The following is a 7,434-nucleotide window of genomic DNA, read 5'->3' as shown; positions in this document are numbered from 1 at the left end:
ATTGCCAAACTACTTGCCTGTATCATTGTCATTACTATTTTATAATTTTAGTTGTTGAGATCTTTTCTACTAGTCTTCAGCTTGATTTCTTTGATGATTTTTCTGTAAATAGTTGCAATTTTTGTGTGCCAATGGGAAGAGGTAAGCTCAGGGTCTTCCTACTTCACCAGTATAGCCACTCCATGTCTTCTGTTTTTCTTAATGTAGGCATTTATTGCTATAAATTTCCCTCTCAAATCTATTGCTGCACCCCATTTTTTGATATATTGCAGTTACATTTTAATTTGCTTCAAGATTCTTTTTTCTTTCCTTTTCTTTTGTGGTCCATTTGTTATTCAGATGTGTAATTATTAATTTTTGCAGCTTGTAAATTTTGTAATTATAATTTTTCCAGTTTGCTTGTGTTGTATATTCCATACATTTTGTTCATAAAAGATTTGATATGATTTCAATCTTACATTTTCTTTTTTTTAAATTTTATTTTATTTTTAAACTTTACAAAATTGTATTAGTTTTGCCAAATATAGAAATGAATCCACCACAGGTATACATGTGTTCCCCATCCTGAACCCTCCTCCCTCCTCCATCCCCATACAATCCCTCTGGGTCGTCCCAGTGCACCAGCCCCAAGCATCCAGTATTGTGCATTGAACCTGGACTGGCAACTCGTTTCATACATGATATTATACATGTTTCAATGCCTTTCTCCCAAATCTTCCCACCTTCTCCCTCTCCAACAGAGTCCATAAGACTGTTCTATAAAGACTATACTTTCAGGGATCATTTCTATAGTTCGTTCTTACATTTTCTAAAGCTTGTTTTTTGACCTAAAGTCATCTATTGTGTAGAATATTCTGTGTGTGCTTGAGAAGTATGTGTATTTTGGTAGTGCTTGGTGGAATATTCTATATATTTCTATTGTGTCAATGTGGACTAAGATATAGTTCAAATCAAATATTTCCTTATTGGATTTTCTGCCTGGATGTTCTTTCCTTTATTGAAAGTGGAATGTTGGAGACACCTATTATCACTGTATTAGGGTCTGTTTTTCCATTTATTTCTCTTTTCAAATCTGGTCAGTTTAGTTCAGTTTGGTCGCTCAGTCGTGTTCTACTCTTTGTGACTCCATGAATCATAGCACGCCAGGCCTCCCTGTCCAACACCAACTCCCGGAGTTCACTCAAACTCACGTCCATCGAGTCAGTGATGCCATCCAGCCATTTCATCCTCTGTCGTCCCCTTTTCCTCCTGCCTCCAATCCCTCCCAGCATTAGAGTCTTTTTCAATAAGTCAACTCTTCACATGAGGTGGCCAAAGTACTGGACTTTCAGCTTTAGCATCATTCCTCCCAAAGAACACCCAGGGCTGATCTCCTTCAGAATGGACTGGTTGGATCTCCTTCCAGTTCAAGGGACTCTCAAGAGTCTTCTCCAACACCACAGTTCAAAAGCATCTGTTCTTCAGCACTCAACTTTCTTCACAGTCCAACTCTCACATCCATACATGACAACTGGAAAAACCATAGCCTTGACTAGATGGACTTTTGTTGGCAAAATAATGTCTCTGCTTTGGAATATGCTATCTAGGTTGGTCATAACTTTCCTTCCAAAGAGTAAGTGTCTTTTAAATTCATGGCTTCAATCATCATCTGCAGTGATTTTGGAGCCCAGAAAAATAAAATCAAGCCACTATTTCCCCCATCTATTTGCCATGAAGTGATGGGACTGGATGCCATGATCTTCGTTTTCTGAATGTTGAGCTTTAAGCCAACTTTTTTACTCTCCACTTTCACTTTCATCAAGAGGCTCTTTAGTTCTTCTTCACTTTCTGCCGTAAGGGTGGTGCCATCTGCATATCTGAGGTTATTGATATTTATCCTGGCAATCTTGATTCCAGCCTGTGTTTCCTCCAGCCCAGCGTTTCTTATGATGTACTCTGCATATAAGTTAAATAATCAGGGTGACAGTATATAGCCTTGATGTACTTCTTTCCCAATTTGGAACCAGTCTGTTGTTCCATGTCCAGTTCTAATTCTTGCTACCTGACCTGCATACAGGCTTCTCAAGAGGCAGGTCAGGTGGTCTGGTATTCCCATCTCTTTCAGAATTTTCCGCGGTTTATTGTGATCCACACAGTCAAAGGCTTTGGCATAGTCAATAAAACAGAAATAGATGTTTTTCTGGAACTCTCTTACTTTTTTGATGATCCACAGATGTTGGCAATTTGATCTCTGGTTCCTCTACCTTTTGTAAAACCAGCTTGAACATCTGGAAGTTCACTGTTCACATATTTCTGAAGTCTGGCTTGGAGAATTTTGAACATTACTTTACTAGTATGTGAGATGAGGGCAATTGTGTGGTAGTTTAAGCATTCTTTGGCATTGCCTTTCTTTGGGATTGGAATGCAAACTGACCATTTCCAGTCCTGTGGCCACTGCTGAGTTTTCCAAATGTGCTGGCATATTGAGTGCAGCACTTTCACAGCACCCTCTTTTAGGATTTGAAATAGCTCAACTGGAATTCCATCACCTCCACTAGCTTTGTTCATAGTGATTCTTCCTAAGGCTCACTTGACTTCGCATTCCAGGATGTCTGGCTCTGGGTGAGTGATCACACCATCGTGATTATCTGGGTTGTGAAGATCTTTTTTGTACAGTTCTTCTGTGTATTCTTGCCATCTCTTCTTAATGTCTTCTGCTTCTGTTAGGTCCTTACAATTTGTGTCATTTATTGAGCCCATCTTTGCATGAAATGTTACCTTGGTATCTCTCATTTTCCTGAAGAGATCTCTAGTCTTTCCCATTCTATTATTTCTCTCTATTTTTTTGCACTGATTGTTGAGGAAGGCTTTTTTATCTCTCCTTGCTATTCTTTGGAACTCTGCGTTCAAACGGGTATATCGTTCTTTTTCTCCTTTGCTTGTTGCTTCCCTTCTTTTCACAACTATTTGTAAGGCCTCCTCAGACAGCCATTTTGCTTTTTTGCATGTCTTTTCCATGGGGATGATCTCGATTTCTGTCTCCTGTACAATGTCACGAACTTCCGTCCATAGTTCATTAGGCACTTTGTCTGTCAGATCTAGTCCTTTAAATCTATTTCTCACTTCTACTATATGGTCATAATGGATTTTATTTAGGTCATACCTGAATGGTGTAATGGTTTTCTGCACTTTCTTCAATTTCATTCTGAATTTGGCAATAAGGGGTTCATAATCTGAGCTACAGTCAGCTCCCAGTCTTGTTTATGCTGACTGTATAGAGCTTCTCTATCTTTGGCTGCAAAGAATAGAATCAATCTGATTTTGATGTCGACCATCTGGTGAAGTCCATGTGTAGAGTCTTCTCTTGTGTTTTTGAAAGATGGTGTTTGCTATGGCTAGTGCATTCTCTTGGCAGAACTCTGCCTTTGCCCTGTTTCAATCTGTACACCAAGGCCAAATTTGCCTGTTACTCCAGGCGTTTCTTGACTTCCTACTTTTGCATTCCAGTCCCCTATAATGAAAAGGATATCTTCTTTGGGTTTTAATTCTAGAAGGTCTTGTAAGTCTTCATAGAACTGTTCAACTTCAGCTTCTTCAGCATCACTGGTCAGGGCATAGACTTGGATTACCGTGATGTTGAATGGTTTGCCTTTTGAATGAATAGATCATTCTCTCATTTTGAGACTGCATCCAAGCACTGCATTTCAGACTCTTTTGTTGACCATTATGGCTATTCCACTTTTTCTAAGGGATCATTACCCACCATAGTGGATATAATGGCCATCTGAGTTAAATTCACCGATTCCAGTCTGTCTTAGTTCTCTGATTCCTGGAATGTCGATGTTCACTCTTGCCATCTCCTGTTTGACCACTTCCAATTTGCCTTGATTCATAGACCTAACATCCAGCAGCTGCACAGGATGGCACAGAAGCACAGTGGCTGCAATGGACGGGGCAGAAACAAGGCCAAGAAGCGCTACCCCAAGTCCAAGGTCAGGGGCAGCAGCTGAAAGGAGCTACCCCACGCCCAAGGTAACCAGTGGCAGCTGAGCTTTGCTGGAGCAGCCATGAAGAGATACCCCATGTTCAAGGTAAGAGAAACACAAGTAAGATGGTAGGCACTGAGAGAGGGCCTCAGAGGGCAAACAGATGGAAACCACAATCACAGACAACTAGCCAATCTGATCACGCAGACCACAGCTTGTTTAACTCAATGAAACTAAGCCATGCCATGTGGGGCCACCCAAGATGGACGGGTCATGGCAGAGAGGTCTGACAGAATGTGGTCCACTGGAGAAGGGAATGGCAAACCACTTCAGTGTTCTTGCTTTGAGAACCCCATAAAGAGCATGAAAAGGCAATAAGATAGGACACTGAAAGATGAACTCCCCAGGTCGGTAGCTGCCCAATATGCTCAGTGGAGATTTAACTGCAGAAAGAATGAAGGGATGCAGCCAAAGCAAAAACAACATTCAGTTTTGGATGGGACTGGTGATAGAAGCAAGGTTCGATGCTGTAAAGAGCAATATTGTATAGGAACCTGGAATGTTAGGTCCATGAATCAAGGCAAATTGGAAGTGGTCAACAGTGCAAGAGAGTTCCTTTAACTCCACGCCCCTCTACATTTTCTTTTTGTAAACTTTTTGATGATGAACATTCTGACAAGTGTGACATAGTATCTCACTTTTTTTTTTTGATTTGCATTTTCCTAACAATGACTGATGTTTAGCATCTTTTCATGTGTTTATTAGCCATCTGAATGTCTTCTTTGTAGAAATGTCTGTGTAGGCATTTTCCCACTTTTTATTTGGTTGTTTTTCTGATTTTTTTAAATATAAATTTATTTATTTTAATTGAAGGCTAATTACTTTACAATATTGTATTGGTTTTTCCATACATCAACATGAATCTGCCATAGGTGTACACGTGTTTCCCATCCTGAACCCCCTCCCACTTCCCTCCCCATACTATCCCTCTGGGTCACCCCAGTGCACCAGCCCCAAGCATCCTGTATCCTGCATTGAATCTGGACTGGCGATTCATTTCTTATATGATATTATACATGTTTCAATGCCATTCTCCCAAATCATCCCACCCTCTCCCTTTCCCACAGAGTCCAAAAGAGTGTTCTATACACCTGTGTCTCTTTCGCTGTTTCACATACAGAGTTGTGTGTGTTGTTTGTATGTTTTGGAAATTAATCCTTTTTCAGTTGTTTCACTTGCTGTTATTTTCTCCCATTCTAAAAGTTGTCTTTTTACATTGTTTATAGTTACCTTTGCTGTGCAAAAGCTTTTAAGTTTAACTAGGCCCCACTTGTTTATTTTTGTCTTTATTTCCAGTACTCTATGACATGGGTCATAGAGGATATTGCTTTGTTTTACGTCATCCAGTGTTCTGCCTATGTTTTCCTCTAAGAGTTTTACAGTTTCTGGTGTTACATTTATATCTATAATGTAATATTGAGTTTATCTTTGTGTATGGTGTTAGGAAGTGTTCTAATTTCATTCTTTTACACATAGCTGTCCAGTTTTCCCAGCACAACTTATTGCAGCAGCTATCTTAGCCCCATTGTATATTCTTGCTTTCTTTGTCAAAAATAACATACCCATAGGTTCATGGGTTTATCTCTGGCTATCTATCTTTTTCCATTGGTGTACATTTCTGTTTTTTTTTCCCCCCCAGTACCATAATGTATTGGTGACTGTAGCTTTGTAGTATAGTCTGAAGTCAGGAAGGTTGATTCCTACAGCTCCATTCTTCTTTATCAAGACTGCTTTGGACTCTGTGGGAGAGGGAGAGCGTGGGATGATTTGGGAGAATGGCATTGAAACATGTATAATATCATATATGAAACGAGTCGCCAGTCCAGGTTTGATGCATGATACTGGATGCTTGGGGCTGGTGCACTGGGACGACCCAGAGGGATGGTATGGGGAGGGAGGTGGAAGGAGGGTTCAGGATGGGAAATACATGTATACCTGTGGCAGATTCATTTTGATATATGGCAAAACCAATACAATATTGTAAAGTTAAAAAAAAAAAAAGACTGCTTTGGTTATTCGGGGAATTTTGTGTTTCCTTATGAAATATGAGATTTTTTTTCTTCTAGTTCTGTGAAAAATCTCATTGGTAATTTGATAGGGATTGCATTGAACTTGTTGATTGCATTTGATTGTATAGTCATTTTCACAATATTGATTTTTCCAACCCAAGAACATGGAATATCTCTCCATATGCTTATGTTGTCTTTGATTTGTTTCATTAGTGTTTTATAGTTTTCTTTATACAGCTTTTTTTGTCTCCTTAGGTAGATTTATTCTTAGATATTTTATTATTTTTATTGCAATGGTCAATGGGATTGATTCCTTTCTTTCTATTTCTGGTTTTTCATTGTTAATATATAGGAATGCAAGCAAATTATATGTATTAATTTTGTATCCTGGGGCTTTACTATATTCATTGATTAGCTCTAAGTAATTTTCTGGTTTTGTCTTCAGGGTTTTCTGTGTAAAGGATCATGTCATCTTTAAACAGTGAGAATTTTGCATCTTCTTTTCCAATCTGCATTTCTTTCTTTCTTTTCTCTGATTGCCATAGTTAGGACTTCCAAAACTATGTTGAATAATAGTGAGGAGAGTGGACACACTTGTCCTGTTCATGATCTTAGAGGGAATGCTTTCAGCTTTTCACCACTGAGCATAATGTTTGCTGTGGGTTTATCATATATGGCCTTTACAGTATTGAGGTAGATTTCCTATATGCCCATTTTTTTAAAAGTTTTTTTTTTTTTTAGTCATAAAAGGGTGCCAAAGTTTGTCAAAGGCCTTTTCTCTATCTATTGAGATTATCATATGTTTTTTATCTTTTAATTTGGTAATATGGTTTATCATATCAATTGATTTACATATATTGAAGATACTTGCATCCCTGGGATGGAGAAGGTAATGGCACCCCACTCCAGTACTCTTGCCTGGAAAATCCCATGGACGGAGGAACTTACTGGTGGGCTGCAGTCCATGGGGTCGCAAAGAGTTGGACATGACTGAGCGACTTGACTTTCACTTTTCACTTTCATGCGTTGGAGAAGGAAATGGCAATCCACTCCAGTGCTCTTGACTGGAGAATCCCAGGGACGGCAGAGCCTGGTGGGCTGCCGTCTATGGGGTCGCACAGAGTTGCACATGACTGAAGTGATGTAGCAGCAGCAGCAGCATCCCTGGGATAAACCTGACTTGATCATGGTGCATGATCTTTTTAATGTGTTGTTGAATTCTTTTCACTAAAATTTTGTTGAGGATTTTTGCATCTATGTTATTCAGTGATATTGTCCTGTATTTCTCTTTTTTTGTGTGTGTTGTTTTTGTCTGGTTTTGGTATCAGGGAGATAATTAACTCATAATGAATTTGGAAATGTTTCTTACTCTATGATTTAAGGTCTTCTCTGGTGGCTCA

The 7,434-nt window shown here is 39.2% G+C and overlaps 1 pseudogene; it reads left to right on the top strand.

The window, feature by feature from the left end:
- Positions 1–761: 761 nt before the first annotated feature.
- On the top strand, positions 762–849 carry LOC139181834 (small nucleolar RNA U3; annotated as a pseudogene).
- Positions 850–7,434: the final 6,585 nt, after the last annotated feature.

The sequence above is a fragment of the Bos indicus genome, chromosome X (genome assembly GCF_029378745.1).
Source record: "Bos indicus isolate NIAB-ARS_2022 breed Sahiwal x Tharparkar chromosome X, NIAB-ARS_B.indTharparkar_mat_pri_1.0, whole genome shotgun sequence".
In the NCBI taxonomy this organism is placed as follows: domain Eukaryota; kingdom Metazoa; phylum Chordata; class Mammalia; order Artiodactyla; family Bovidae; genus Bos; species Bos indicus.
Note: the sequence above shows the minus strand (reverse complement) of the source record. Positions and strands in the feature narration are given on the sequence as shown.